The sequence below is a fragment of the Neomonachus schauinslandi genome, chromosome 5, assembly GCF_002201575.2.
Source record: "Neomonachus schauinslandi chromosome 5, ASM220157v2, whole genome shotgun sequence".
Classification (NCBI taxonomy): Eukaryota; Metazoa; Chordata; class Mammalia; order Carnivora; family Phocidae; genus Neomonachus; species Neomonachus schauinslandi.
Genome location: NC_058407.1, coordinates 97,674,048 through 97,683,658, shown reverse-complemented (window position 1 = coordinate 97,683,658; position 9,611 = coordinate 97,674,048).

Below are 9,611 nucleotides of genomic sequence, written 5' to 3'. Positions count from 1 at the left end.
GATATTGGTCTGTAGTACTCCTTTTTGATGGGTCTTTGGTTTTGGGATCAAGATAATGTTGGCCTCATAAAATGAGTTTGGAAGTTTTCCTTCCATTTCTATTTTTTGGAACAGGTTCAGAAGAATAGGTATTAATTCTTCTTGAAATGGTTGGTAGAATTCCCCTGGGAAGCCATCTGGCCCTGGGCTCTTTTTGCGGGGGAAGTTTTTGATGACTGCTTCAATTTCCTTAGTGGTTATGGTTCTGTTCAGGTTTTCTATTTCTTCCTGGTTCAGTTTGGATAGTTTACACATCTCTAGGAATGCATTCATTTCTTCCAGATTATTTAATTTGCTGGCATATAGTTGCTCATATGTTCTTATAATTGTTTGTATTTCTTTGGTGTTGGTTGTGATCCCTCCTCTTTCATTCACGATTTTATTTATTTGGGTCCTTTCTCTAATTTAACATTTCTGATAGCACAGAGTTCCAGGGAGCCTGTTGAGGTCTGTCCCAGGACAGACTCCCTTTGTCCACTACTCCTGGAGATGTTACATTGTTTCAGTTCTGAGACAGTGACACAGGGACCTTCCCATCTCCAAGGACTTATGTACTATATAACTTTTCCTCTGACCTGTAGGTCAAGGGTTGTTCTTAAATATGAATCATTAGATCAAGAAAAAGAGAGATTTATTTATTGCAGTAGACTTTTTTTCTTGTTCTGAATGAGGTTCCCTATGCCTAGTACTGGGGCTCTAAGGGGCTTACATTAACTGTCACATCAGATAATGCCTGGGATCAAAGACATAACATTATTAAAAACACTTATTCTTGGACCACCTGGTGGGTCAGTTGGTTAAGCATCCAACTCCTGATTTCAGCTCAGGTCATGATCTCAGGTTCATGGGATTGAGCCCCATGTTGGGCTCTGTGCTCAGCGTGAAGTCTGCTTGTCCCTCTCCCTCTGCTCCTGTCCCCTGCTTGTGCTCTCTATCTCTTAAAATAGATAAATAAATAAAATCTTTAAAAAAATTTATTCCTTGCTTATGTAATTGTCTGATAATTGGTGAGTCAAGGAGCTCTCTGTCTTCTAACTACACCTGATGCATGTGACATCTAAGGCCACATGAACAAAAGAGCTGGAAGATTCAGCAGCATGTTTTTAAGGGCAGGCCTCAAGTGGCTTGTATCCCCGCTCACCTTTCATTAGCCAGAAGCCAGTCAGCTGAGGTGTCAACTATTACCAAGGAGGCTGGGAAACATTGAGGAGCATATAGATCTTTGGTGCTGCTGAGCTTCTGCTCAAGGGCTTTGTCATGGTCAGAGGACACCCAGGTGATCCTCAGGTCACACTCACTAGCACCATCCCCATGTTGGCTTTGCATTCATCCTGTATTCATTTTCTGTTGTGTTCAGTTAGGAGAATAAATGTGTCTGTCTTGTTAAAACCCTGGATGGAGGATCTTTGTGAGTCCTGGACATGGGATAAAACTTACAATTCTCACAGTGGGGTCTGTGCTCTTAACCTTGGTGGTGGGGGGAGGGGAGGTAGAGAGACAGAAACAATGGGAGGTGAGATATGCAGGGGCAGCTGAAACATTGCCTCATGGCGTCCCCAGATTCCAATACGGCATCACTGGCTTCCAGAACACCCGTGTGACCTCACTGGATTCCAGTCTCTATATTTGTTCACCACCAGTGCCTAGTACTGTAAATAATTGAAAGGAATATAATAGGGTGAGAATTATTGTTGCCTCCCCCCTTTGCCTTTCATAAAATCTTTTTATATCAGAGGGGTCTGGCCCCAGCCACTCCTAGCTCTATAATTAGTTGTGGGAGTTGTGAGGACTGAGATTCAGCTAATGACATTTCATGGTTCAATCTTGGGGTCCCTCGGGCCTTTCAGTCTTTGTTGGAGCAAAGGACTGGGTTTACAGGTGGCCCTGGGTAATTTGCACTAATGAGACGTGGGTCTGTCAGTAGGTTCCTAAATGTTACAAATGAGAAAGTGAGGCCCCGAGCCTGGTGTGCCAATTAGAGGGCCCTTCCCAGCCTCTTCACTATCCAAGCAGATGAGAATGGTTTGAGTTTCATTAGTCACAACTGGTAGGTTTTCACTGTCTTTGTTCCATCATTTCTGCCTTCGCCATCCCTCTGCCACCCAGATTCCTTGAAGACAAATCGTCTCAGCTTGGGACACCACCACAATTCTTGAAGTGGCCTGGACTGCAAGGAAACTTCAGGGCTTTGACACATGTGAGTCTGAGGCATGGACGCCCAGCTAGACATGTGGCAGGCAACATCACCTCATGAAGGAAGAGGAGGAGAGGCTCAAGAGGAGGAGAGGACATTATCTTCAAAACTAGGGCCCAAAGACATTAAGTGACTTGTAAGTCTGCTCTTTCCTGCCCATCTTCTTTGTACCCCACCACATGGTTCCCTCCATCTCTGAGATCTAGACCCTTTATCTTGGCTGCCAGGCTAGTGCATATCTCCCTGACTTTGCACTTGCTCTTCCTTTTGGTGGAATGCCCTTCCCCACTTTGTCCTGCCAAATGTCTACTCATCCCTCAGAGCCATTGCAGTGATTTCTTCTCTTTGAAGTCTCCTTGACTTCTGTCTTTTCTAGATTGAGTTAACTACTCCTTCCTTTGGGCTATCACAGCCTCTTATGCTTAGCTTCAGTACAGAGATAATCACACTGTGATACAACAATGCATTAAGTGTCTTTCTACACCAAGCTGGGAGTTTGAGCAAATGAACTCTGTCCTCCTCATTTAGTATCATCAGAGCGGGGATGGTTTAGGTACATGTTAGCTACTTAATATGTGTTTTCTGAGTGAATAAATGCATTAAAAATGTTTACCCTTTCCCTAGGCACAAAGATAACTCTAAGATTGAGAAAGACAACAAATGCAGAATGCTTGGGATGCTTTAGAAAAAAAGCGGGGGGGCACCAATCAAATATTATTTTAAGACTTCAAGCCTCCATTTGTCCTTATCTCCCAGGAAAGACACTGAAGACAGACATTGCAGTTCCATGTAAGACCCCTTCTCTTGTCCTCTACAATCTATGCTGAATCAGAAGAGGGGGCAAGAGTCTTCTTGCTGGGGTTGCTGTAAAATAATACAGCCCCCACAACTGAGAAGTCCTGTGGCCAGGGTAAACCACACTCCACCTCGTCATTAAGCTATTGTGCTTAGATATTAATAGCCTTGGGCAGTGTTGTCTGTGTGGGCAAGTGCTGCTTTTTCTGAGCTGCATAAGCCCCCATCTCCCAGAAACAAAGTGCTCCACAAATAACCACAGCATGTTCTGAATTCCTCTGGACAGGGAGCCCTGGGGATAATTAATGGGGCAAGGAGGAGCAAGGACTCTGGACCCAACACCCAACCCCAACGGCTCTCGGCAATCCAGAGCCCAGAGTGGGGGGCTAGCTGGGGGCTAGATGAGAAAGAGCCTGGGTAGGTAGAGAAGGCAGCACTCCTGGATTTACATCCTGGCTCTAAAAGTCAGATCTCTGGCTGGAGATCTCAAACAAATCATTGAAGTTTTCTGAAATTGGGTTTCTTTTTTATCTAGTTAAAAGTTATGCATATCTAATAGTATGTCACAATGAGCAAACGATACTGTGACACTGTGAAAGGAATTTATGAACTGCAAAATACCATCGATGCCCAGGAAAGTGGTGATGATGAAGATGGTGATGGTGAAGATGACAAGGCCTTGTTTAGGAGGGTACATCCCAGGATAAAGTGGATCATCTTCATGGTGACCATCTCTGGAAATCAGCCACAAACTTGGGCTTTTCTCTCATGCTCTGACCAGGCCAAAGTCTTAGACTTCCCTGAGCACAGTGAGTCCACCCACACTTGCCAGAAGTTTTACCTTCTCTAGAGATCCTTTCTTTTACCTCCCCCACATAGCCTTTTTTTTGACTAGCAAACTCCTTCTTTTTTTCCAATGACTAGTTCAAATGAAATTTTTTGGAAAATATTTTGATTAAATGGATCACTCTGTGCTGCATGCTGTCCTCTCTGTTCCTACTGGGCCAGCCTGACACCTGCCCCACTTTGAGTTGTGTGACCTTTGGGAAGTGACTTCATCTCTTTGTGCCTTGGTTTCCTCATCTGTGAGCCATCTGGATAATTGTAGTATCTCTATGGCAGTGAGAAGAGTGCTTGGCATGTGGTAAGAGCTTGACTAATGTTCACTTGCAGTGCATAGCTTCCCCCATCACCTGATTTTTGATAGATTCCCGTGGCCTCTGAAGAGATTTGGCCTTCCTCCTTGTACTGAAGTAACTGAGTGACACAAACCTCCTGGCCACTCAGAGGAACCAAAGAAATGGGAAAGAAACAGGTTCCCAGCCAACCTCTCATGACAAGAATCTCCACTTCAACCAACGTAAAACATCAGGGACTCAGCTGCCCTTGGCTTGTCCTTGGTGTAGTCCATGTTCATCAGATTTGACTCCAGGGGACAAGTTTCCAGCATGACTCACACATGTCAGTGAGGAAAATGCATGGGGTGCATGCACCCCAGGAGATTTAGGCATTCTGTTCATTTCCTGGGGCTGCCATAACAAAGTACTGCAAACCACACAGCTCAAACAACAGAAATTCATTGTTTCACAGTTCTGGAGGCTGAAAGTCCAAGATTAAGGTATGGGCAGGGTCATGCTTTCTCTGAAGATGCCAGGGAAGGATCTGTTCTAGGTCTCTCTCCTGGGTTCTGGGAGTTCCTTGGCTTTTGCCCCCATAACTTTAATATTCACATGTATTTTCCCTGTATCCATGCCTCCCTACATCTAAATTTCCCCCTTTTTATTTTTTTAAGATTTATTTATTTATTTGAGAGAGAGAGTGTGTGTGAGAGTGAGAGAGAGAGAGCAGCAGCAGGGAGGAGGGGTAGAGGGAGAGGAAGAAGAAGACTCCCCACTGAGCAGCGAGCCCAATATGGGGTTTGATCCCATGTCCCTGGGATCATAACCTGAGCCAAAGGCAGACACTTAACCAACTGAGTCATCCAGGTGCCCCTCCCCCTTTTTATAAGGACACCAGTCATACTGGATTGGACCCACCCTAATGACCTCGTTTTAATTTGATTATTTCTGTAAAGACCCTACTTCCAAGTGACATCACATTCTTAGGTCCTAAGGATTAAGACTCTAGAATATCATTTTGAGAGGACACAATTCAACCTATACCAAGCATGTTGTCACTGGGGCCCTCATTCTAACATGAAAGAACCTTACAAGAAGGTGTACTGTCTCCCATTTTTTAGGCGAAGAACCTGAGTACTCAGAAGAGAATAAGAAAGAAAGCCAGCATGAAGTCTCAGGTCTCCTGATCTGAATATCCACACAGAGAGACCTCCCCACTTTAGTAGTGGGCCTCAGCATGTACTCCACAGAACAACTGCACCTGATCACCTGAGGAGCTGGTTAAAACTTAAGATTTCTCCCACCATACCCCTGTCCTGGTGAATCAGGAACACGGGATGGGATTTAAACGCATGTTAAGCAGACTTGCCAGGTAACTTCCTGTTCACTAAAGTCTGAGAACTTTCCCCAGGTATATACCCAGTGGATCAGGGTGTATCTGTGGCACAGATTTGAAATCAAAGTGGAACTAGGAAGATTAGAGGCAGCTGTGGCTCCCGGGGCAGCCTGATGGATTCCAGCATCTGGTAGCATGAAAAGCTGAGTTCAGGCCTGTAGCAAAGCCCTGGATTTTTTCCACTGCCACATTTTCCTGGTGGCTTAAGAATGACAACTGTGTGTGCTGACTGTGACCACTGACTTGAACTGAAATTATAAGAGTGTGGGATTTTTAGGACTGGACCTTTGGATATAACCTGTCAGCCATAGCATTTGGGGTGCCCCAAGAACTCCAGAGATCGTAAGGGCACTAAGGTATATCACAGGAGCTTATTGTTCCAATACTGGGGTTTTACTCTGAAAATTCCTCTTTAGATTACCACCTGTAAAATGGGCATAAAAATTATTTACTGTATCTGCAGAAGAACCATTTAAAATTAATCATTCTATAAAATATAGAGGATACTCACTCATGCTTACCTTTCTGTGTTAGTAAAAATAAGCAGTGAGGGTGACCATCTGTGTCCAGACAAAACAAGATAATGGCTAGCTTATACTGATTCTCCAGTATCTGTAACTCTAAAGCAACAGAGCAGCTTTGAGGGGATTCCTCTGTCTTTATAATGAGGCCTCCTTATTTGGGGATCAAAGTAGGAGTACAGTACAGGAGAGAATGGGCTGGTGCATTTAACGGTGCTATAGTTCTCTTCTGTCATGGTAGAAGCTCCCAGTTCCCTACAGGGAGGTCCGCTCTATTCCCCCAAGAAGCAATCTGTACAGGACAAATAGCAGGATGTTCCCTCCACTGATACTATCAGGTACTGATGTATTCAGAACTTCAGTTTCAACAAGTTCTTTCTCAGTGTGGCTAATCCAAGACAAAGGATAAACCAAAGAGAAATGGCATCAGCTTTGGGAAGCTATAGCCTTTTGCTTTTGAGTGTGCCTGCTTGGTTTTTTTTTGGGGGGGGGATGTGGATACTAAAAAAAAATTAACTTTAATAATGATGTATGATTTTTCTTTTTCTTTTTTTTTTTAAAGATTTTATTTATTTATTTGAGAGAGCGAGAATGAGAGAGAGTACATGAGAGGGGGGAGGGTCAGAGGGAGAAGCAGGCTCCTCGCTGAGCAGGGAGCCCGATGCGGGACTCGATCCTGGGACTCCAGGATCATGACCTGAGCCAAAGGCAGTCACTTAACCAACTGAGCCACCCAGGCGCCCAATGATGTATGATTTTTCAATGCAGAATCAGTATAAAGAAATGAGGGTGAGGTTCAAAGCTTCTTCAGAGGAGCAACAGATGGATAACCCATGCGTGACTGGTGAGTAGGAACTGACCACATCTGTGCCAGGCTAGGCTGTGGTGGGTACAGAGAAATGACAGCCTCTCCAGAGAAACTGCCTCCCCGTTATCATGTCTGGATTTGACTGTTTCATGATACCAGACATTTGCCATGTTTTCTGTTGTCAAGGGGGCAAAGGGTGACATATTAATAACAATGGCTGCATGAGATTGTTTTTAAGTTTAAAAGGGCCATGAGCTTCCCAACACGCACAGTCTTAACTGATTTCTTTAGAAATACCAAAAGAAAGCCTAAAATAATCTCTGATTTATATATACAGAGCAATTTTCTCAAAGACACACCATGGGTTTCCCATATAATTACCATGTTAACAAAAGAGAAAGAGATCATATTATTATCTCTATTTTATAGGCAGGAAAATCAAAGTCCTGTTTTCCTGCTGTTGAGGTCCACAGAAATGGAAACAGAACTGTATTCTCCAGCATCTGCATTCTCGCTCCCAACTCTTAGGTTCCAGTTATAGGATAAAACGTACAAGAAGGGGGTAGGTTGCTCACCCAGATGCAATTTCCAAATATGAGCACTTTGGGACTCCAGTTAAAGGAAGGTTATTTTTGTTGTTGTTGCTTTCTTGAGTATGGTCATCAGAAGAGGGGATACAAATGTCTCTAGGCTAGGTGAGGTATGGGGCAGAGGTGGGTGGTGGGTGAGGGTGGTATTGGGTGTCCTCAGCAATCCCTGGGACTCTGTAACTCCACCATTCAGAATACAGAATCATCCAAATCTTAGTGACCACAGCCCGTGGAGCACTGAGCATTCATGTGATTAATCCACACTAATTCCTGTCGCCTTGTTTAGAACAGGGCCAAGAAGAGTGATGGATTGTGATCATCATCAGTACTATCTGCAATTAGTAGTAATTGCAGGCTCATCTTCAGAGATCTTTTGGATGTAATTGAGTCACACCACTTAAGAATTCAGTCCCTTCTGTTCTCCTCCCTCCTTCCTTTTTCCTCCATCTTCACCCCATGCCTGGAAAGGATGGAGAAGGCAATGAATATTAATCAGGTCATTATGTTTCATTGAGATTTATGAAATGAGTTGTTCAACTCCATGGTCACATGTTACTTCTTTTGCATCCTAGATATTCAGTGGTGGACCTATGCTTAACTCTTAGAATTCCAGAGCAATTTGGGGGCATTAACTTCCTACTTCTAGGAATACACTAGATGTTTAATTCAGGAACCATTAACTGGGAAGACTTACAGATTTCTTACCCCAGAAGGGTGAAGTGGAACTCCTCTAGGGTCATATGGTGTACATGTGGATGAACCAGAAATCAAATCCTAAACTCTAGGTGGCACAGCCAATGCTCCTCCTGGAACATCTTGTTCCTTTTTCAAATTATTTTTATTTTTTTTTAACTTCTAAAAATATTGTATTTATACTGTTTTATAAATTTTTTGTTGTTATGTTAATCACCATACATTACATCATTAGTTTTTGATGTGATGTTCCATGATTCATTGTTTGCGTACAACACCCAGTGCTCCATGAAGAACGTGCCCTCTTTAATACCCATCACCAGGCTAACCCATCCTCCCATCCCCCTCCCTTCTAGAACCCTCAGTTTGTTTTTCAGAGTCCATCATCTCTCATGGTTCGTCTCCACCTCCGATTTCCCCCCCTTCATTCTGCCCCTCCTGCTATTTTCTTGTTCTTCATTTTTTTTTAACATATATTGTATTATTTGTTTCAGAGGGACACATCTGTGATTCAACAGTCTTGCACAGTTCACAGCACTCACCATAGCACATACCCTCCCCAATAACTATCACTCAGCCACCCCATCCCTCCCACCCCCCACCACTCCAGCAACCCTCAGTTTGTTTCCTGAGATTAAGAATTCCTCATATCAGTGAGGTCATATGTTACATGTCTTTCTCTGATAGACTTATTTCACTCCCCATAACACCCTCCACTTCCATCCACGTCGTTGCAAATGTCAAGATCTCATTCCTTTTGATGGCTGCATAATATTCCATTGTGTGTGTGTGTGTGTGTGTGTATACCACATCTTCTTTATCCATTCATTCATCTGTCAATGGACATCTTGGCTCTTTCCACAGTTTGGCTATTGTGAATATTGCTGCTATACACATTGGCGTGCACCTACCCCTTCAGATCCCCACATTTGTATCTTTGGGGTAAATACCCAGTAGTGCAATTGCTGGGTTGTATGGTAGCTCTATTTTCAACTTTTTGAGGAACCTCCATACTGTTTTCCAGATTGGCTGCACCAGCTTGCATTCCCACCAACAGTGTAGGAGGGTTCCCCTTTCTCCACATCCTCGCCAACATCTGTCGTTTCCTGACTTGTTAATTTTAGCCATTCTGACTGGTGTGAGGTGGTATCTTATTGAGGTTTTGATTTGGATTTCCTTGATGCCAAGCGATGTTGAGCACTTTTTCATGTGTCTCTTGGCCATTTGGATATCTTCTTTGGAAAAATGTCTGTTCATGTCTTCTGCCCATTTCTTGATTGGATCATTTGTTCTTTGGGTATTGAGTTTGATAAGTTCTTTATAGATTTTGGATACTAGCCCTTTATCTGATATGTCATTTGCAAATATCTTCTCCCATTCTGTGGTTGTCTTTGGTTTTGTTGACTGTTTCTTTTGCTTTGCAAAAGCTTTTTATCTTGATGAAGTCCCAATAGTTC